The sequence below is a fragment of the Arachis stenosperma genome, chromosome 6 (genome assembly GCF_014773155.1).
Source record: "Arachis stenosperma cultivar V10309 chromosome 6, arast.V10309.gnm1.PFL2, whole genome shotgun sequence".
NCBI classification, from domain to species: domain Eukaryota; kingdom Viridiplantae; phylum Streptophyta; class Magnoliopsida; order Fabales; family Fabaceae; genus Arachis; species Arachis stenosperma.
In genome coordinates this window covers 92284006-92307530 of record NC_080382.1, presented here as the reverse complement: position 1 = coordinate 92307530, position 23525 = coordinate 92284006, and the positions used below count along the sequence as shown (strand labels likewise).

The following is a 23525-nucleotide window of genomic DNA, read 5'->3' as shown; positions in this document are numbered from 1 at the left end:
TCTTGTTCTCTTCTCTTTCATATGAGCAGGAGCAAAGACAAAGGCATTCTTGTTGAGGCTGATCCTGAACCTGAAAGGACCTTGAAGCAAAAGCTAAGAGAAGCTAAGGCACAACTCTCTGTAGAGGACCTAACAGAAATCTTCAAAGAAGAAGAACCCATGGCAGCCGAAAACAACAACAATGCCAACAATGCAAGGAAGGTGCTTGGTGACTTTACTGCACCTACTCCCGACTTCTATGGGAGAAGCATCTCTATCCCTGCCATTGGAGCAAACAACTTTGAGCTTAAGCCTCAATTAGTTTCTCTAATGCAACAGAATTGCAAGTTCCATGGACTTCCATTAGAAGATCCTCATCAGTTTTTAGTTGAGTTCTTGCAAATCTGTGACACTGTCAAGACCAATGGGGTTGACCCTGAGGTCTACAGACTTATGCTATTCCCTTTTGCTGTAAGAGACAGAGCTAGGGTATGGTTGGATTCACAACCTAAAGAAAGCCTAAACTCTTGGGAAAACCTAGTCAATGCCTTCTTGGCAAAGTTCTTTCCACCTCAAAAATTGAGTAAGCTTAGAGTGGAAGTCAAAACCTTCAGACAGAAGGAAGGAGAATCCCTCTATGAAGCTTGGGAAAGATACAAACAATTGATCAGAAAATGTCCCTCTGACATGCTTTCTGAATGGAGCATCATAGGTATTTTCTATGATGGTCTGTCTGAACTGTCCAAGATGTCATTGGATAGCTCTGCTGGAGGATCTCTTCATTTGAAGAAGACGCCTGCAGAAGCTCAAGAACTAATTGAAATGGTTGCAAATAACCAATTCATGTACACTTCTGAAAGGAATCCTGTGAACAATGGGACAAATCAGAAGAAAGGAGTTCTTGAGATTGATACTCTGAATGCCATATTGGCTCAGAACAAGATATTGACTCAGCAAGTCAATTTGATTTCTCAAAGTCTGTCTGGAATGCAAAATGCACCAGGCAGTACTAAGGATGCTTCATCTGAAGAAGAAGCTTATGATCCTGAGAACCCTTCAATAGAAGAGGTGAATTACATGGGAGAACCCTATGGAAACACCTATAATTCTTCATGGAGAAATCATCCAAATCTTTCATGGAAGGATCAAGAGAGACCTCAACAAGGTTTCAATAACAATAATGGTGGAAGAAACAGGTTTAGCAATGGCAAGCCTTTTCCATCATCTTCTCAGCAACAGACAGAGAGTTCTAAGCAGAGCCACTCTGACTTAGCAACCATGGTCTCTGATCTGATCAAAACTACTCAAAGTTTCATGAATGAAATAAGGTCCTCTATTAGAAACTTGGAGGCACAAGTGGGACAGCTGAGCAAGAAAATTACTGAACTCCCTCCTAGTACTCTTCCAAGCAATACAGAAGAAAATCCAAAAGGAGAGTGCAAGGCCATCAACATGGCCGAATTTGGAGAGGAAGGAGAGGCAGTGAATGCCACTGAGGAAGACCTCAATGGACGTCCACTGGCCTCCAATGAGTTCCCTAATGAGGAACCATGGGAATCTGAGGCTCACATTGAGACCATAGAGATTCCATTGGACTTACTTCTGCCATTCATGAGCTCTGATGAGTATTCTTCCTCTGAAGAGGATGAATATGTCACTGAAGAGCAAGTTGCTAAATACATTGGAGCAATCATGAAGCTAAATGACAAGTTATTTGGTAATGAGACTTGGGAGAAGGAACCCCCTTTGCTCACCAAAGAACTGGATGACTTGTCTAGGCAGAGATTACCTCAAAAGAGACAAGATCCTGGGAAGTTCTCAATACCTTGCGACATAGGCACCATGACCTTCAAGAAGGCTCTGTGTGACTTAGGGTCAAGTATAAACCTCATGCCTCTCTCTGTAATGGAGAAGCTAGGGATCCTTGAGGTACAAGCTGCAAGAATCTCACTAGAGATGGCAGACAATTCAAAGAAACAAGCTTATGGACTTGTAGAGGATATTCTGGTAAAGATTGAAGACCATTACATCCCTGCTGATTTCATAGTCCTAGAGACTGGGAGGAGCATAGATGAATCTATCATCCTTGGCAGACCCTTCCTAGCCACAGCAAAGGCTGTGATTGATGTGGACAGAGGTGAATTGATCATTCAAGTGAATGAAGAATCCTTTGTGTTTAAGGCTCAAGGATATCCCTCTGTCACCATGGAGAGGAAGCATGAAGAGCTTCTCTCAAAACAGAATCAAACAGTGCCCCCACAGTCAAACTCTAAGTTTGGTGTTGGGAGGCCACAACCAAATTCTAAGTTTGGTGTTGAACCCCCACATTCAAACTCTAAGTTTGGTGTTGGGAGGTTCCAACATTGCTCTGAGTATCTGTGAGGCTCCATGAGAGCCCACTGTCAAGCTACTGACATTAAAGAAGCGCTTGTTGGGAGGCAACCCAATGTTATATTTTATCTATTTTCCTTTGTTATTTTATGTTTTCTGTAGGTTGATGATCATGAGAAGTCACAAAATCAAGTGAAAAAGTAAAAACAGAATGAAAAATAGGAAGAAAAACAGCACACCCTGGAGGAGAACTTACTGGCGTTTAAACGCCAGTAAGGCTAGCAGATGGGCGTTTAACGCCCAGTCTGGCACCATTCTGGGCGTTTAACGCCAGAAAGGGGCACCAGACTGGCGTTAAACGCCAGAAAAGGGCAAACACTTGGCGTTAAACGCCAGAAATGGGCACCAGCCCGGCGTTTAACGCCAGAATTGGCTCAGAATGCATTTTTGCACGCCATTTGGTGCAGGGATGACTTTTCCTTGACACCTCAGGATCTGTGGACCCCACAAGATCCCCACCAACCCCACCACCCTCTCTCTTCTTCACCCATTCACCAATCACCTCAATACCTCTTCCCCAAAAACCCTTCACCTATTAAATCCCATCTTTCTCTTCACCACTCACATCCATCCTTCATAAAACCCCACCTACCTCACCATTCAAATTCAAACCACTTTCCCTCCCAAACCCACCCTTACATGACCAAACCCTACCCCTCTCTCCACCCCTATATAAACCCATCTTCACTCCCTCATTTTCACACACCCTAAACACCACTTCTTCCCCTTTGGCTGAACCACAAGCCATCTTCATCTCCTCTATTTCTTCTTCTTCTACTCTCTTCTTTCTTCTTTTGCTTGAGGACGAGCAAACCTTTTAAGTTTGGTGTGGTAAAAGCATTGCTTTTTATTTTTTCATAACCATTTATGGCATCCAAGGCCGGAGAAACCTCTAGAAAGAGGAAAGGGAAGGCAAAAGCTTCCACCTCCAAGTCATGGGAGATGGAAAGATTCATCTCAAGGGTGCATCAAGACCACTTCTATGAAGTTGTGGCCTTGAAGAAGGTGATCCCCGAGGTCCCTTTCAAACTCAAAAAGAGTGAATATCCGGAGATCCGACATGAGATTAGAAGAAGAGGTTGGGAAGTCCTTACCAATCCCATTCAACAAGTCAGAATCTTAATGGTTCAAGAGTTTTATGCCAATGCATGGATTACCAAGAACCATGATCAAAGTGTGAACCCGGACCCAAAGAATTGGCTTACAATGGTTCGGGAGAAATACTTAGATTTTAGTCTGGAAAATGTGAGGTTGGCATTCAACTTGCCCATGATGCAAAGAGATGAACACCCTTACACTAGAAGGGTCAACTTTGATCAAAGGTTGGATCAAGTCCTCACTGACATTTGTGAAGAGGGCGCCCAATGGAAGAGAGATTCAAGAGGGAAGCCGGTTCAATTGAGAAGGCATGACCTCAAGCCCGTGGCTAGGGGATGGTTGGAGTTTATCCAACGCTCAATCATTCCCACTAGCAACCGGTCCGAAGTTACTCTAGACCGGGCCATCATGATCCATAGTATCATGATTGGAGAAGAAGTAGAAGTTCGTGAGGTTATAGCCCAAGAACTTTATAAGGTGGCGGACAAGTCCTCTACCTTGGCAAGGTTAGCCTTTCCTCATCTCATTTGTCACCTCTGTTATTCAGTAGGAGTTGACATAGAAGGAGACATCCTCATTGATGAGGACAAGCCCATCACTAAGAAAAGGATGGAGCAAACAAGAGACCCCTCTCATCATGAAATCCCTGAGATACCTCAAGGGATGCACTTTCCTCCACAAAACTATTGGGAGCAAATCAACACCTCCCTAGGAGAATTGAGTTCCAACATGGGACAACTAAGGGTGGAGCACCAAGAACATTCCATCCTCCTCCATGAAATTAGAGAAGATCAAAGAACCATGAGAGAGGAGCAACAAAGGCAAGGAAGAGACATTGAGGAGCTCAAGCACTCCATAAGACCTTCAAGAGGAAGAACAAGTCGCCATCACTAAGGTGGACCCATTCTTTAATCTCTTTGTTCTTTATTTTTCTGTTTTTCGAAAATCATGCTTATGTTTATCCATGTTTGTGTCTTATGATCATTAGTATCTTAGTGTCTATGCCTTAAAGTTATGAATGTCCTATGAATCCATCACCTTTCTTAAGAAAAATGTTCTTAATTGAAAAAGAAAAGAATTGCATGAATTTCAGATTTTATAACAGATTAATTACTTTGATGTGGTGGCAACACTTTTGTTCTCTGAATGTATGCTTGAACAGTGCATATGTCTTTTGAATTTGTGGTTCATTAATGTTAAAATTGTTGGCTCTTGAAAGAATGATGAAAAAGGAGACATGTTACTGAGGATCTGAAAAATCATAAAAATGATTCTTAAAGCAAGAAAAAGCAGTGAATTAAAAAAAAAAACGAAAAAAAGGGGAGAAAAAGAAAAAGAAAGAAATAAAGTTGTGATCCAAGGCAAAAAGAGTGTGCTTAAGAACCCTGGACACCTCTAATTGGGGACTCTAGCAAAGCTGAGTCACAATCTGAAAAGGTTCACCCAATTATGTGTCTGTGGCATGTATGTATCCGGTGGTAATACTGGAAGACAGAGTGCTTTGGGCCACGGCCAAGACTCATAAAGTAGCTGTGTTCAAGAATCATCATACTTAACTAGGAGAATCAATAACACTATTTGGATTCTGAGTTCCTATAGAAGCCAATCATTCTGAATTTCAAAGGATAGAGTGAGATGCCAAAACTGTTCAGAGGCAAAAAGCTAAAAGCCCCGCTCATCTAATTAATACTGATCTTCATAGATGTTTTTGGAATTCACTGTATATTCTCTTCTCTTTATCTTATTTGATTTTCAGTTGCTTGGGAACAAGCAACAGTTTAAGTTTTGTGTTGTGATGAGCGGATAATTTATACGATTTTTGGCATTGTTTTTAGTATGTTTCTAGTATATTTTAGTTAGTTTTTAGTATATTTTTATTAGTTTTTAGTTAAAATTCACTTTTCTGGACTTTACTATGAGTTTGGGTGTTTTTCTGTGATTTCAGGTATTTTCTGGCTGAAATTGAGGGACTTGAGCAAAAATCTGATTCAGAGACTGAAAAGGACTGCAGATGCTGTTGGATTCTGACTTCCCTGCACTCGAAGTGGATTTTCTGGAGCTACAGAAGCCCAATTGGGGCGCTCTCAACGTCGTTGGAAAGTAGACATTCTGGGCTTTCCAGCAATATATGATAGTTCATACTTTGCCCAAGATTTGATGGCTCAAACCGGCGTTCAAAGTCACCTTCAGAATTCCCAGCGTTAAACGCCGGAACTGGCACCAAAGTGGGAGTTAAACGCCCAAACTGGCACAAAAGCTGGCGTTTAACTCCAAGAAGAGTCTCTACACGAAAATGCTTCAATGCTCAGCCCAAGCACACACCAAGTGGGCCCGGAAGTGGATTTTTATGTCATTTACTCACCTTTGTAATTCTTAAGCTACTAGTTCCCTATAAATAGGACCTTTTACTATTGTATTTTACATCTTGGTAGCTATCTTTAGTCTTATGCTATCTTAGATCATGGGGCTGGCCTCACGGCCATGCCTAGACCTTGTTCTTATGTATTTTCAACGGTGGAGTTTCTACACACCATAGATTAAGGTGTGGAGCTCTGCTGTACCTCGAGTATTAATGCAATTACTATTGTTCTTCTATTCAATTCAGCTGTTCTTGTTCCAAGATATCACTTGTTCTTCAACTTGATGATGTGATGATCCGTGACACTCATCATCATTCTCACCTATGAACGTTTGACTGACAACCACCTCCGTTCTAGCTTAGATTGGGTGGATATCTCTTGGATTCCTGATACACGACGCATGGTTGATCGCCTGACAACCGAGCGCTCGCCTGACAACCGAGCCAGCCATTCCGTGAGATCAGAGTCTTCGTGGTATAAGCTAGAATTGATGGCGGCATTCAAGAGAATCCGGAAGGTTTAAACCTTGTCTGTGGTATTCTGAGTAGGATTCAATGATTGAATGACTGTGACGAGCTTCAAACTCGCGATTGTGGGGCGTTAGTGATAGACGCAAAAGAATCACTGGATTCTATTCCGACATGATCGAGAACCGACAGCTGGATAGCCGTGCCGTGACAGGGTGCGTTGAACATTTCCACTGAGAGGATGGGAGGTAGCCACTGACAACGGTGAAACCCTTGCATATAGCTTGCCATGGAAAGGAGTAAGAAGGATTGGATGAAGACAGTAGGAAAGCAGAGAGACGGAAGGGACAAAGCATCTCCATTCGCTTATCTGAAGTTCTCACCAATGAATTGCATACGTATCTCTATCTTTATCTTTATGTTTTATTCATCATTTATACCCATTTGAGTCTGCCTGACTGAGATTTACAAGGTGACCATAGCTTGCTTCATACCAACACTCTCTGTGGGATCGACCCTTACTCGCGTAAGGTTTATTACTTGGACGACCCAGTACACTTGCTGGTTAGTTGTGCGAAGTTGTGATAAAGAGTTGAGATTGCAATTGTGCGTACCATGTTGATGGCGCCATTGATGATCACAATTTCGTGCACCAGAAGTTAAAGTTTAATCTTCGCGTGATGTGATTGAGTTAATGTTAGAGTTGGGTTGATTTTAATATTATTCGATATTAAGAAGGTTGAGAAGAGTTTGATAAATAGTTTGGTCAGGACCCGGAAAGGGTAATCAAGATGAATTATAAGGGAATGATGATGAAAAATGTGGAAGAGAGGTTGTTAATAAAAGGAGTTAACATGCCATGGCTTGATGAATGATTAATAATGATTGTGACTGTGAAATGGCTTATGAATGATGATATCTGAGATACGAGTTTTCCTAGGTAAAAATCGTGGCTCGCCACCACGTGTTCCAGGTTGATTCTCGATACTCTGTTAACCCTACGTCGTAAGGGTGACCGAACACGTATAAATTCCCGGGTATGGATAACCCCCATTGAGTGATTTATATGATGATTGAATGTAAACTCTATGCATAGACTCTTGGGAATGCGCGACGGGGGACAGTCTAAGGTTTTCGGACTTGTCGGGTTGGCTGGATAATCGACAGATGGGCCCCGTCAGCCATAGGACAGACATGCATCATATGCATTTGTTTGTTTTGATTTCTATGCATTTTCTAGGTTTTCCTAATTGATATATATCACCTGCTATCTGTTATACTTGTTATTTGTACTATCTGCTCATTACTTGTGTGTGACCCTGTTTGGTTGCTTGTTTCTGTTACATTGTGGATGATGGAGGGATGGAGGAAATGGAGAAATGATTTGGTGTTAGATTAGGATTGAAATTGAGTAAGTTAGGTAGATTTAGAATACCTACCCCTATTTATAGCTTCTAATTAGTAATTAAGTTGGATAATTGTATAACGGAGTTCTAGGATTGCCTATGGCATTCTCAGGACCTTATTTATTATACGCGTGGCACTTTTACCATGCTGAGAACCTCCGGTTCTCATTCCATATTGTATTGTTGTTTTTCAGATGCAGGTCAAGAGGCTCCTCGCTAGGCGTTTGGATCCTGGAAAGCGAAGTAGTCATTGGGTGTATTTTGGTTTCTATTTATATATATGTATATATATGTGTAGCTTACTCTCCAAGTAACTTATGTACGCTGCTCCTCTTAGAGGTTGAGGGAGAGATAGGAGTTTACTTTGATATTTTGGTATATTTTGGGGACACTTATGTATGTTTATATGTATATATGTTTCCTCCGGCCAGCCTTAGCTTCGCAGGCTGAGTCAGGGGCTAGTTATGCTGTTCCTTGACTTTTCTTTATCCTTTCGTTTATTGTTTTATCATGTTCCTATTAGGTTTCTTAGCACGCAAGTAATCCTTTCCTGAGCGTTGCGCTTTTTATTTTGCGATTTTGTTTTATCCGTTTTTCAAGGTTCCTAGTTAAATAACTTTTCTTTATATATATATATATATATATATATATATATATATATATATATATATATATATATATATATATATATATATATATATATTACTATTCTTAGAGGTCGTAATACCTTACTATCTCAGTCTTATGACTTAAGCATAATACTAAGTATGGTAGGGTGTTACAGCTTTTATACTAAAAAATATCAATTTATACTATTTACATATTTTTCACTACTAGTAAATAAATAAATAAATATTTACACTATTATATTTATTGTCCTAGATGATGACTTAAGTTACTTATTTTGTATGTTAAATAATATTTTGTATATTAATTTATTAAATATTAAGATAAAAAAAAGTGTTCAATAAGTTATATAAATAGTCATTATAGAAAAAAAAACTATATATTGGTGCACGAAATTGTGATCATCAATGGCGCCATCAACATGGTACGCACAATTGCAATCTCAACTCTTTATCACAACTTCGCACAACTAACCAGCAAGTGTACTGGGTCGTCCAAGTAATAAACCTTACGCGAGTAAAGGTCGATCCCACAGAGATTGTTGGTATGAAGCAAGCTATGGTCACCTTGTAAATCTCAGTCAGGCAGACTCAAATGGGTATAGATGATGAATAAAACATAAAGATAAAGATAGAGATACTTATGTAATTCATTGGTGAGAACTTCAGATAAGCGAATGGAGATGCTTTGTCCCTTCCGTCTCTCTGCTTTCCTACTGTCTTCATCCAATCCTTCTTACTCCTTTCCATGGCAAGCTGTATGCAAGGGTTTCACCGTTGTCAGTGGCTACCTCCCGTCCTCTCAGTGGAAATGTTCAACGCACCCTGTCACGGCATGGCTATCCAGCTGTCGGTTCTCGATCATGTCGGAATAGAATCCAGTGATTCTTTTGCGTCTGTCACTAACGCCCCACAATCGTGAGTTTGAAGCTCGTCACAGTCATTCAATCATTGAATCCTACTCAGAATACCACAGACAAGGTTTAGACCTTCCGGATTCTCTTGAATGCCGCCATCAATTCTAGCTTATACCACGAAGACTCTGATCTCACGGAATGGCTGGCTCGGTTGTCAGGCGAGCGCTCGGTTGTCAGGCGATCAACCATGCGTCGTGTATCAGGAATCCAAGAGATATCCACCCAATCTAAGGTAGAACGGAGGTGGTTGTCAGTCACACGTTCATAGGTGAGAATGATGATGAGTGTCACGGATCATCACATTCATCAAGTTGAAGAACAAGTGATATCTTGGAACAAGAACAAGCTGAATTGAATAGAAGAACAATAGTAATTGCATTAATACTCGAGGTACAGCAGAGCTCCACACCTTAATCTATGGTGTGTAGAAACTCCACCGTTGAAAATACATAAGAACAAGGTCTAGGCATGGCCGTGAGGCCAGCCCCTTGATCTAAGATAGCATAAGACTAAAGATAGCTACCAAGATGAAAAATACAATAGTAAAAGGTCCTATTTATAGGGAACTAGTAGCTTAAGAATTACAAAGATGAGTAAAAGACATAAAAATCCACTTCCGGGCCCACTTGGTGTGTGCTTGGGCTGAGCATTGAAGCATTTTCGTGTAGAGACTTTTCTTGGAGTTAAACGCCAGCTTTTGTGCCAGTTTGGGCGTTTAACTCCCACTTTGGTGCCAGTTCCGGCGTTTAACGCTGGGAATTCTGAAGGTGACTTTGAACGCCGGTTTGGGCCATCAAATCTTGGACAAAGTATGAACTATCATATATTGCTGGAAAGCCCAGAATGTCTACTTTCCAACGCCGTTGAGAGCGCACCAATTGGGCTTCTGTAGCTCCAGAAAATCCACTTTGAGTGCAGGGAGGTCAGAATCCAACAGCATCTGCAGTCCTTTTCAGTCTCTGAATCAGATTTTTGCTCAAGTCCCTCAATTTCAGCCAGAAAATATCTGAAATCACAGAAAAACACACAAACTCATAGTAAAGTCCAGAAAAGTGAATTTTAACTAAAAACTAATAAAAATATACTAACAACTAACTAAATCCTACTAAAAACATACTAAAAACAATGCCAAAAAGCGTACAAATTATCCGCTCATCACAACACCAAACTTAAATTGTTGCTTGTCCCCAAGCAACTGAAAATCAAATAAGATAAAGAGAAGAGAATATGCAATGAACTCCAAAAACATCTATGAAGATCAGTATTAATTAGATGAGCGGGGCTTTTAGCTTTTTGCCTCTGAACAGTTTTGGCATCTCACTTTATCCTTTGAAATTCAGAATGATTGGCTTCTTTAGGAACTCAGAATCCAGATAGTGTTATTGATTCTCCTAGTTAAGTATGATGATTCTTGAACACAGCTACTTTATGAGTCTTGGCCGTGGCCCAAAGTACTCTGTCTTCCAGTATTACCACCGGATACATACATGCCACAGACACATAATTGGGTGAACCTTTTCAGATTGTGACTCAGCTTTGCTAGAGTCCCCAATTAGAGGTGTCCAGGGTTCTTAAGCACACTCTTTTTGCCTTGGATCACAACTTTATTTCTTTCTTTTTCTTTCTTTTTTCATTTTTTTCATTTTTTTTCTTTCTTTCTTCTTTCATTTTTATGATTTTTCAATCATAACATGTCTCCTTTTTCATCATTCTTTCAAGAGCAACAACTTAAACATTCATGAACCACAAATTCAAAAGACATATGCACTGTTTAAGCATACATTCAGAAAACAAAAGCATTGCCACCACATCAAAATAATTAATCTGTTATAAAATCTGAATTCATGCAATTCTTCTCTTTTTCAACTAAGAACCTTTTTCATTTAAGAAAGGTGATGGATTCATAGGACATTCATAACTTTAAGGCATAGACACTAATGATCATAAGACACAGGCATAGATAAACATAAGCATAGATTTTCAAAAAACAGGAAAATAAAGAACAAGGAAATTAAAGAACGGGTCCACCTTAGTGATGGCGGCTTGTTCTTCCTCTTGAAGGTCTTATGGAGTGCTTGAGCTCCTCAATGTCTCTTCCTTGCCTTTGTTGCTCCTCTCTGATGGTTCTTTGATCTTCTCTAATTTCATCGAGGAGGATGGAATGTTCTTGGTGCTCCACCCTTAGTTGTCCCATGTTGGAACTCAGTTCTCCTAGGGAGGTGTTCAGTTGCTCCCAATAGTTTTGTGGAGGAAAGTGCATCCCTTGAGGCATCTCAGGGATTTCATGATGAGAGGAGTCTCTTGTTTGCTCAATCCTTTTCTTAGTGATGGGCTTGTCCTCATCAATGAGGATGTCTCTTTCTATGTCAACTCCTACTGAATAATAGAGGTGACAAATGAGATGAGGAAAGGCTAACCTTGCTAAGGTAGAGGACTTGTCCGCCACCTTATAGAGTTCTTGGGCTATAACCTCATGAACTTCTATTTCTTCTCCAATCATGATGCTATGGATCATGATGGCCCGGTCTATAGTAACTTCGGACCGGTTGCTAGTGGGAATGATTGAGCGTTGGATGAACTCCAACCATCCCCTAGCCACGGGCTTGAGGTCATGCCTTCTCAATTGAACCGGCTTTTCTCTTGAATCTCTCTTCCATTGAGCGCCCTCTTCACAACTGTCAGTGAGGACTTGGTCCAACCTTTGATCAAAGTTGACCCTTCTAGTGTAAGGGTGTTCATCTCCTTGCATCATGGGCAAGTTGAATGCCAACCTTACATTTTCCGGACTAAAATCTAAGTATTTCCCCCGAACCATAGTAAGCCAATTCTTTGGGTCCAGGTTCACACTTTGATCATGGTTCTTGGTAATCCATGCATTGGCATAAAACTCTTGAACCATTAAGATTTCGACTTGTTGAATGGGATTGGTAAGGACTTCCCAACCTCTTCTTCTAATCTCATGTCGGATCTCCGGATATTCACTCTTTTTGAGTTTGAAAGGGACCTCGGGGATCACCTTCTTCAAGGCCACAACTTCATAGAAGTGGTCTTGATGCACCCTTGAGATGAATCTTTCCATCTCCCATGACTCGGAGGTGGAAGCTTTTGCCTTCCCTTTCCCCTTTCTAGAGGTTTCTCCGGCCTTGGATGCCATAAATGGTTATGGAAAAACAAAAAGCAATGCTTTTACCACACCAAACTTAAAAGGTTTGCTCGTCCTCGAGCAAAAGAAGAAAGAAGAGAGTAGAAGAAGAAGAAATAGAGGAGATGAAGATGGCTTGTGGTTCGGCCAAAGGGGAAGAAGTGGTGTTTAGGGTGTGTGAAAATGAGGGAGTGAAGATGGGTTTATATAGGGGTGGAGAGAGGGGTAGGGTTCGGTCATGTAAGGGTGGGTTTGGGAGGGAAAGTGGTTTGAATTTGAATGGTGAGGTAGGTGGGGTTTTATGAAGGATGGATGTGAGTGGTGAAGAGAAAGATGGGATTTGATAGGTGAAGGGTTTTTGGGGAAGAGGTATTGAGGTGATTGGTGAATGGGTGAAGAAGAGAGAGGGTGGTGGGGTTGGTGGGGATCCTGTGGGGTCCATAGATCCTGAGGTGTCAAGGAAAAGTCATCCCTGCACCAAATGGCGTGCAAAAATGCATTCTGAGCCAATTCTGGCGTTAAACGCCGGGCTGGTGCCCATTTCTGGCGTTTAACGCCAAGTGTTTGCCCTTTTCTGGCGTTTAACGCCAGTCTGGTGCCCCTTTCTGGCGTTAAACGCACAGAATGGTGCCAGACTGGGCGTTAAACGCCCATCTGCTAGCCTTACTGGCGTTTAAACGCCAGTAAGTTCTCCTCCAGGGTGTGCTATTTTTCTTCCTGTTTTTCATTCTGTTTTTGCTTTTTCACTTGATTTTGTGACTTCTCATGATCATCAACCTACAGAAAACATAAAATAACAAAGGAAAATAGATAAAATATAACATTGGGTTGCCTCCCAACAAGCGCTTCTTTAATGTCAGTAGCTTGACAGTGGGCTCTCATGGAGCCTCACAGATACTCAGAGCAATGTTGGAACCTCCCAACACCAAACTTAGAGTTTGAATGTGGGGGTTCAACACCAAACTTAGAATTTGGTTGTGGCCTCCCAACACCAAACTTAGAGTTTGACTGTGGGGGCACTGTTTGACTCTGTTTTGAGAGAAGCTCTTCATGCTTCCTCTCCATGGTGACAGAGGGAGATCCTTGAGCCTTAAACACAAAGCTCTTCTGGCTTGCCTTTGGAGTCTCTCTTCCATTGAGCTCCTTCCACACAAATGTCCATAAGGACTTGGTCCAACCTTTGATCAAAGTTGACCCTTCTAGGGTAGGGGCGTTCATCACCTTGCATCATGGGCAAGTGGAATGCCAACCTTACATTTTCCGGACTGAAATCCAAGTATTTCCCCCGAACCATTGTGATATAATTCTTTGGATTCGGGTTCATACTTTGATCATGGTTTCTAGTGATCCATGCATTGGCATAGAACTCTTGAACCATTAAGATTCCGACTTGTTGCATGGGGTTGGCTAGGACTTCCCAACCTCTTCTTTGGATTTCATGTCGGATCTCCGGATACTCATTCTTTTTGAGCTTGAAAGGGACCTCAGGGATCACCTTCTTCTTTGCCACAACATCATAGAAGTGGTCTTGATGGCTCTTGGAGATGAATCTTTCCATCTCCCATGACTCGGAGGTGGAAGCTTTTGTCTTTCCTTTTCCTTTTCTAGAGGATACTCCGGCCTTAGGTGCCATTGGTAATGGAAAAACAAAAAAAGCTTATGCTTTTACCACACCAAACTTAAAATATTGCTCGCCCTCGAGCAAGAGAAGAAAGAAGAGAAGAAGAAGAAGAAGAAAATATGGTAGAGAAGGGGGAGTGATGGTTCGGCCAAGGGTGAGAAGAAGGGGTTGTGTTGTGTAAAAATGAAGTAGAATGGAAGGGTATTTATAGGGAGAGGGGGGAGGTTATGTTCGGCCATTTTGGGTGGGAATGGGTGGGAAAATGGTTTTGAATTTTTGAAGGTAGGTGGGGTTCATGGGGAAGAGTAGATGGATGTGAGTGGTGAATGGGGTAATTGGGAAGAGGAATTGAGGTGATTGGTGAAGAGTGTTGGGAAGTGTGGCATGGGGAATAGGAGAGTGTGATTAGGATTAAAAGGTAAGGTGGGAATATGTTAGGTGGGGATCCTGTGGGGTCCACAGATCCTGAGGTGTCAAGGAATTCCATCCCTGCACCAAATTGGCATGTAAATTGCCTTCGTGCATCCTTCTGTCGTTTAAACGCCCATTGGTGCACATTCTGGGCGTTCAACGCCCATGTAAAGCATGTTTCTGGCGTTGAACGCCAGTTTCATGCTTGTTACTGGCATTCAGCGCCAGTTTTTCTTCTCTGGGCACATTCCTGGCGTTCAGCGCCAGAATGTTGCTTGTTTCTGGCGTTCAGCGCCATAATGGTGCTCTGTTCTGGCGTTGAACGCCAGCCAGATGCATCTTACTGGTGTTGAACGCCAGCCTGTGCGTCCTCCAGGGTGAAAATTTTTTTCTTCTGCTGTTTTTGATTCTATTTTTAATTTTTATGATTTTTTCGTGACTCCTCATGATCATGTACCTAATAAAACACAAAATAACAATAAAATAAAAATTAGATAAATAAAATTGGGTTGCCTCCCAACAAGCGCTTCTTTAATGTCAATAGCTTGACAGTGGCTCTCATGGAGCCACAAGGTGATCAGGTCAATGTTGTATAGTTGTCCACACCAAACTTAGAGTTTGGATATAGGATTTTAACACCAAACTTAGAGTTTGGTTGTGGCCTCCCAACACCAAACTTAGAGTTTGACTGTGGGGGCTCTTCTTGACTCTGAACTGAGAGAAGCTCTTCATGCTTACTCTCTTTTGTCACAGAGGGATGGCCATGTGCCTTAAACACAAGGTATTCCCCATTCAATTGAAGGACTAATTCTCCTCTGTTGACATCTATTACAGCTTCTGCTGTGGCTAGGAAAGGTCTTCCAAGGATGATGCATTCATCCTCTTCCTTCCTAGTGTCTAAGATTATGAAATCAGCAGGGATGTAAAGGCCTTCAACCTTTACTAGCACGTCCTCTACTAATCCATAAGCTTGTCTCAATGACTTGTCTGCCAATTGTAATGAGAACAAGGCAGGTTGTACCTCAATGATCCCCAGCTTCTCCATTACAGAGAGTGGCATAAGATTTATCCCTGACCCCAGATCACACAGAGCTTTTGCAAAGGTCATGGTGCCTATGGTACAAGGTATTAAGAACTTGCCAGGATCTTGTTTCTTTTGAGGTAGAGTTTTCTGAATCCAAGTATCTAGTTCATTAATGAGCAAGGGAGGTTCACTTTCCCAAGTCTCATTACCAAACAACTTGGCATTCAGCTTCATGATAGCTCCTAAGTATTGAGCAACTTGCTCTCCAGTCACATCTTCATCCTCTTCAGAGGAAGAATAGTCTTCAGAGCTCATGAATGGCAGAAGGAGATTTAATGGAATCTCTATGGTCTCTATATGAGCCTCAGATTCCTTTGGATCCTTAATAGGAAACTCCTTCTTGCTTGAGGGACGTCCCAGGAGGTCTTCCTCACTAGGATTTTCGTCCTTTTCCTCCCTTGTGCATTCGGCCACATTGATCACATCAATGGCCTTGCACTCTCCTTTTGGATTCTCTTCTGTATTACTTGGGAGAATACTGGGAGGAGTTTCAATGACTTTCTTACTCAGCTGGCCCACTTGTGCCTCCAAATTTGTAATGGAGGATCTTGTTTCATTCATGAAACTGAAAGTGGCCTTTGACAGATCAGAGACTATATTGGCTAAATTAGAAGTGTTTTGTTCAGAATTCTCTGTCTGTTGCTGAGAAGATGATGGATATGGCTTGCTATTGCCCAGCCTATTACGTCCACCATTGTTAAAGCCTTGTTAAGGCTTTTGTTGATCCTTCCATGAGAAATTTGGATGATTTCTCCATGATGGGTTATAGGTGTTTCCATAAGGTTCACCCATGTAATTAACCTCTGCCATGGCAGGTGTTTGACAAATGGACTTTTGTTGGTATAGAATTTGTTAAGTGATCAATCGTAGTATAGTCTAAACCAACACAAAATCCATCGCCAAACAAATCTACAATCTATAACCGAGAGTATTAATCTCCCGAGTCGTTCTCCCTTGGAATTGCCAAAGTGTGCATCTTATTGATTTAGTAAGCTTTGTTGAGTTCTTGAAGGTCTTAGCAAGTAATGAGAAACAACAATCAATTATCAAAAGGACTTGACTTAGGGTTGGCATTAGAAGTCTTTATCATTATAGTTCACTCATTGTTGATAGCCATTAGACTTTGCTCCGTTTAGTCATCCCCTAAATATAGAAGAAAGTCAAATGGAAACAATTGACTTGAGTCACAAGTTCTAGCTTCACCTTATGGGAATCTAGTTTTAGTGCACTTCAAGGCAATTGGCAAACTCTAACTTCAAATCAACCCTTGATATAACTATTCAATTCATTCCAATGACCAAACCCTATGCCAAGTATAAAAGTTCTACTCCATAGCTAGTATTGACATTTTATCAAACATGTGATGAGCAAAAAGGAAAGTCATAGTGAAATGAAAAGAAAAGTAGGATTAAGAAAATGTTGCAACACAAGGAATTAGCAACAAGCATCAAAGAACAACAATGATGATTAAAACCTCAAACATTAATGAAATCCAAAATTCATAGAGTTGAATCCTAGACCCAAGGAATGTCAACAATTACAACTACACTTGAAATTTGAAGAGAAAACCTATTACATGAACAAAGTGAAATGAAAGTTGCAATGGATCTCACCAAGAAATGAGTAAAAATCCAGAATTTTGATGAAGAAGAACCCTAGTGAGAACTTGAGAGAGGTTGATGAGTCCTAGAGAGAAGTTGGAGTTTCTCTCTCTAACAATGTAACTAACTCCCAAAAAAATCTCCCAAAACTAAAAAATGAACTAGGTCCCCTCAACCTTTGCCCCCTTGGTCCTCTTAAGTCTTTTCCCGCCAAAGCACTCCTCAAAAGTTGGGATCTCTAACCAACTCCACGCCTAAGTCACGTGACTTTAAAAAAAATCTTTTTTTCGAACATCGGCGCGCACGCGCAAGGTACGCGTGCGCGCCCTGGATGCGGTTCTGGAGTGCGCGGAAGCGGAGTGTACGCGTACGCGTCCATGAGGATCTTGGCTTAGCCGCTACTCTAATCGGCTCGTGGTTTGGCTTGTGGCTTCGGCTTCGCATTGCTCTCATCCGCGCGGACGCGCCAGGTGCGCGCGCGCCAGGTGCGCGCGCGCGCCCATACGGAAATTCCAAAGCTTCAATTCTCATGCTTCCTTTCTTTGCACCCTTCTTCCTTATCTTTTCCTGTTCATTCCCAGTCTATGTCCTGAAACCACTTAGCACACGAGTCACGGCATCGAATGGCATCAAGGAGAGATTAGAAATGTGTCTATTTTGGTGCGAAATAAGCATGTTTTCCTTTATGAGGCAAAACTAGGAAAAGAATGCAAATCCTTATACTTCATGCAGAAAATGTGTGAAATCATTGATAAACCCTTTGAAATTAGCACAAGACAAACCCTCAAAATGGGGTTTGTCAGTGTTTCCATAACTGTTTGACTCTATTTTGAGAGAAGCTCTTCATGCTTCCTCTCCATGGTGACAGAGGGATATCCTTGAGCCTTAAACACAAAGGATTCTTGGTGGACAAAATTGTGATCCATATTCTTTTGTATTTATATGAAATCATTATTGTGGCACCAGTTGAATTCACAACTCCGTTCAACTAACCAGCAAGTGTACCGGGTCGTCCAAGTAATAAACCTTACGCGAGTAAGGGTCGATCCCACAGAGATTGTTGGTATGAAGCAAGCTATGGTCACCTTGTAAATCTCAGTTAGGCAGATCAAATAGTTTTGGGTTTCGAAAATTAATAATAAGAAGAAATAATAAAAGGGATAGAATACTTATGCAGATTCATTGGTGGGAATTTCAGATAAGCGAATGGAGATACTGTATGGCTCAAGAACGCCTACTTTCCTACTGCTTCAACTCAATCCTTCTTACTCATTTCCATGGCAAGCTGTGTATAGGGGTTCACCGTTCGACGATGGCTACTTTGTATCCTCTCTGGAAAATGGTCCTCTGCGGCTGTCACTCGCATGGCTAATCGTCTGGAGGCATCACACTGGCCGAAGGCTACATCCCATCCTCGCAGTGAAAACTACGCTCACGCGCTCTGTCACAGCACGGCTAATCACTGGTTGGTTCCCGCTCCTACTGGAATAGAATCCCTTGATTCTTTTGCGTCTGTCACTAACGCCCAGCACTTGCAAGTTTGAAGCACGTCACAGTCATTCATTACCGGAATCCTACTCGGAATACCACAGACAAGGTTAGACTTTCCGGATTCCCAGGATCCTACTCGGAATACCACAGACAAGGTTAGACTTTTCGGATCCTCATGAATGCCGCCATCTATCTAGCTTATACCACGAAGATTCTGTTGGGGAATCTAAGAGATATGCGCCCGGCCTAAGGTAGAACGGAAGTGGTTGTCAATCACGCACGTTCATAAGTGAGAATGATGATGAGTGTCATGGATCATCACATTCATCAAAGTTAAGTGCAACATATATCTTGGAATAAGAACAAGTTGAATTGAATGGAAGAAAATAGAATTGCATAAATACTTGAGGTACAGCAGAGCTCCACACCCTTAATCCATGGTGTGCAGAAACTCCACCGTTGAAAATACATAAGTAAAAAGTTCAGGCATGGCCGAATGGCCAGCCCCCTGAGTCTAAGGACTAGGCGTCCAGAGATATCAAATACATTAGTTAAATGTTCTATTTATAATAAACTAGCTCCTAGGGTTTACATGAGTAAGTATTTGATGCATAAATCCACTTCCGGGGCCCACTTGGTGTATGTTTGGGTTGAGCTTGATCAATCCACGAGCTGAGGCTTCTCTTGGAGTTGAACTCCGAGTTATGACGTGTTTTGGGCGTTCAACTCCGGATCATGACGTTTTTCTGGCGTTTAACTCCAGACAGCAACATGTACTTGGCGTTCAACGCCAAGTTACATCGTCAATTTCCGAATAAAGTATGTACTATTATATATTTCTGGAAAGCCCTGGATGTCTACTTTCCAACGCCGTTGAGAGCGCGCCAATTGGAGTTCTGTAGCTCCAGAAAATCTATTTTGAGTGCAGGAAGGTCAGATTCCAACAGCATCAGCAGTCCTTTTGTCAGCCTTTTTCAGAGTTTTGCTCAAGTCCCTCAATTTCAGCCAGAATTTGCCTGAAATCACAGAAAATCACACAAACTCATAGTAAAGTCCAGAAATGTGAATTTAACATAAAAACTAATGAAAACATCCCTAAAAGTAGCTTGAACTTACTAAAAACTACCTAAAAACAATGCCAAAAAGCGTATAAATTATCCGCTCATCAATTCTTCATTCACTTGAATGATCAATTCACCTCTGTCCACATCAATCACAGCCTTTGCTGTGGCTAGGAAGGGTCTGCCAAGGATGATAGATTCATCCATGCACTTTCCAGTCTCTAGGACTATGAAATCAGCAGGGATGTAATGGTCTTCAACCTTTACCAGAACATCCTCTACAAATCCATAAGCTTGTTTCTTTGAATTGTCTGCCATCTCTAGTGAGATTCTTGCAGCTTGTACCTCAAAGATCCCTAGCTTCTCCATTACAGAGAGAGGCATGAGGTTTACACTTGATCCTAGGTCACACAAGGCCTTCTTGAAGGTCATGGTGCCTATGGTGCAAGGAATTGAGAACTTTCCAGGATCTTGTCTCTTTTGAGGTAATTTTTTCCTACACAAGTCATCCATTTCTTTGGTGAGCAAAGGAGGTTCATCCTCCCAAGTCTCATTACCAAATAACTTGTCATTTAGCTTCATGATTGCTCCAAGGTATTTAGCAACTTGCTCTTCAGTGATATACTCATCCTCTTCAGAGGAAGAATACTCATCAGAGCTCATGAATGGCAGAAGTAAGTCCAATGGAATCTCTATGGTCTCATTTTGAGCCTCAGATTCCCATGGTTCCTCATTAGGGAACTCATTGGAGGCCAGTGGACGTCCATTGAGGTCTTCCTCAGTGGCGTTCACTGCCTCTCCTTCCTCTCCAAATTCGGCCATGTTGATGGCCTTGCACTCTCCTTTTGGATTTTCTTCTGTATTGCTTGTAAGAGTACTAGGAGGGAGTTCAGTAATTTTCTTGCTCAGCTGTCCCACTTGTGCCTCCAAGTTTCTAATGGAGGACCTTGTTTCATTCATGAAACTTTGAGTGGTTTTGATTAGATCAGAGACCATGGTTGCTAAGTCAGAGTGGTTCTGCTTAGAATTCTCTGTCTGTTGCTGAGAAGATGATGGAAAAGGTTTGCCATTGCTAAACCTGTTTCTTCCACCATTATTGTTGTTGAAACCTTGTTGAGGTTTCTGTTGATCCTTCCATGAGAAATTTGGATGATTTCTCCATGAAGAATTATAGGTGTTTCCATAGGGTTCTCCTAGGTAATTCACCTCTTCCATTGAAGGGTTCTCAGGATCATAAGCTTCTTCTTCAGATGAAGCATCCTTAGTACTGCTTGGTGCATTTTGCATTCTAGACAGACTTTGAGAAATCAAATTGACTTGCTGAGTCAATATTTTGTTCTGAGCCAGTATAGCATTCAGAGTATCAATCTCAAGAACTCCTTTCTTCTGATTTGTCCTATTGTTCACAGGATTCCTTTCAGAAGTGTACATGAATTGGTTATTTGCAACCATTTCAAATAGTTCTTGAGCTTCTGCAGGTGTCTTCTTCAAATGAAGAGATCCTCCAGCAGAGCTATCCAATGACATCTTGGACAGTTCAGACAGACCATCATAGAAAATACCTATGATGCTCCATTCAGAAAGCATGTCAGAGGGACATTTTCTGATCAATTGTTTGTATCTTTCCCAAGCTTCATAGAGGGATTCTCCTTCCTTCTGTCTGAAGGTTTGGACTTCCACTCTAAGCTTACTCAATTTTTGAGGTGGAAAGAACTTTGCCAAGAAGGCATTAACTAGCTTTTCCCAAGAGTTCAGGCTTTCTTTAGGTTGTGAATCCAACCATATTCTAGCTCTGTCTCTTACAGCAAAAGGGAATAGCATTAGTCTGTAGACCTCAGGGTCAACCCCATTAGTCTTGACAGTGTCACAGATTTGCAAGAATTCAGCTAAAAACTGATGAGGATCTTCCAATGGAAGTCCATGGAACTTGCAATTCTGTTGCATTAGAGAAACTAATTGAGGCTTAAGCTCAAAGTTGTTTGCTCCAATGGCAGGGATAGAGATGCTTCTCCCAGAAAAGTCGGGAGTAGGTGCAGTAAAGTCACCCAGCACCTTCCTTGCATTGTTGGCATTGTTGTTATTTTCGGCTGCCATGGGTTCTTCTTCTTTAAAGATTTCTGTTAGGTCCTCTACAGAGAGTTGTGCCTTAGCTTCTCTTAGCTTTCGCTTCAAGGTCCTTTCAGGTTCAGGATCAGCCTCAACAAGAATGCCTTTCCTGCTCATATGAAAGAGAAGAGAACAAGAAAGTATGGAATCCTCTATGTCACAGTATAGAGATTCCTTGAGGTGTCAGAGGAACAGAAAAATAGAAGGAAGAGGTAGAAGAATTCGAACTTAGTGAGATAGAGTTCGAATTGTGCATTGAGGAGGAGTAGTACTCCATAAATAGAAGGATGTTAGAAGAGAGGGAGAGTTTTTTCGAAAATTAATTAGAAAGATTTTAAAATCATTTTGAAAAAGATTTTGAAGAAGATATGATTGAAAACTTTTTTGAAAAAGATGTGATTAAAAAGATATGATTGAAAAAGTTATGGTTTTAAAAAGATATGATTTGAAAAACAATTTAAAAAGATTTGATTTTAAAAAAAAATAATGACTTGGCTAACAAGAAAAGATATGATTCAAACATTAAACCTTTCTCAACAGAAAAGGCAACATACTTGAAATGTTGAATCAAATCATTAATTGATAGCAAGTATTTTTGAAAATGGAAAGAAATTGATTTTGAAAAAGATTTGATTGAAAAGATATGATTTGAAAAAGATTTGATTTTGAAAAACTTTGAAAACTTGAAAAAATTTGCATTGAAAACAGAATCTTCCCTCTTGTGCCATCCTGGCGTTAAACACCCAGAATGGTGCACATTCTGGCGTTTAACGCCCAATGCACTACCCTTTTGGGCGTTAAACGCCCAACCAGGTATCCTGGCTGGCGTTTAAACGCCAGTTTTCCTTTCTTCACTGGGCGTTTTGAACGCCCAGCTTTTTCTGTGTAATTCCTCTGCTGCATGTACTGAATCTTCAGTTCTCTGTATTATTGACTTGAAAATAGAACCAAGATCAAATAAACAATGCATGTAAGACACCAAACTTAAAATAAGACACTGGACTCAAACAAGAAACATAAAATAATTTTTTTGTTTTTATGATTTTGTAATTTTTTTGTGCTTTTTCGAAAATTATATGAAAAAAGAAAATAAAGGTTTCAGAATTCTTAATGAGAATTCCAGGAATCATTGCAATGCTAGTCTAAGACTCCGGTCCAGGAATTAGACATGGCTTCACGGCCAGCCAAGCTTTCAAAGAAAGCTCCGGTCCAAAATACTAGACATGGCCAATGGCCAGCCAAGCCTCAGCAGATCATTGCTCCAACAGCAAGATTGATAGAAATCAACAAGCTCTTGTGATGATAGGTTGAAACCTCGGTCCAATAAGATTAGACATGGCTTCACAGCCAGCCAGACTTCAACAGATCATCATGAAACTCTAGAATTCATTCTTAAAGAAATTCTGAAAAAAAAATACCTAATCTAAGCAACAAGATGAACCGTTAGTTGTCCAAACTCAACAATCCCTGGCAACGGCGCCAAAAACTTGGTGCACGAAATTGTGATCATCAATGGCGCCATCAACATGGTACGCACAATTGCAATCTCAACTCTTTATCACAACTTCGCACAACTAACCAGCAAGTGTACTGGGTCGTCCAAGTAATAAACCTTACGCGAGTAAGGGTCGATCCCACAGAGATTGTTGGTATGAAGCAAGCTATGGTCACCTTGTAAATATCAGTCAGGCAGACTCAAATGGGTATAGATGATGAATAAAAACATAAAGATAAAGATAGAGATACTTATGTAATTCATTGGTG

General features: G+C 41.1%; 1 non-coding gene across 1 annotated transcript; it reads right to left on the bottom strand.

Annotated features, from left to right (window-relative positions):
- Window positions 1–564: 564 nt before the first annotated feature.
- LOC130938444 (small nucleolar RNA R71) lies at window positions 565–672 on the bottom strand. The gene has a single exon (XR_009069610.1). It is a non-coding gene; the product is annotated as a small nucleolar RNA R71 (small nucleolar RNA).
- Window positions 673–23525: the final 22853 nt, after the last annotated feature.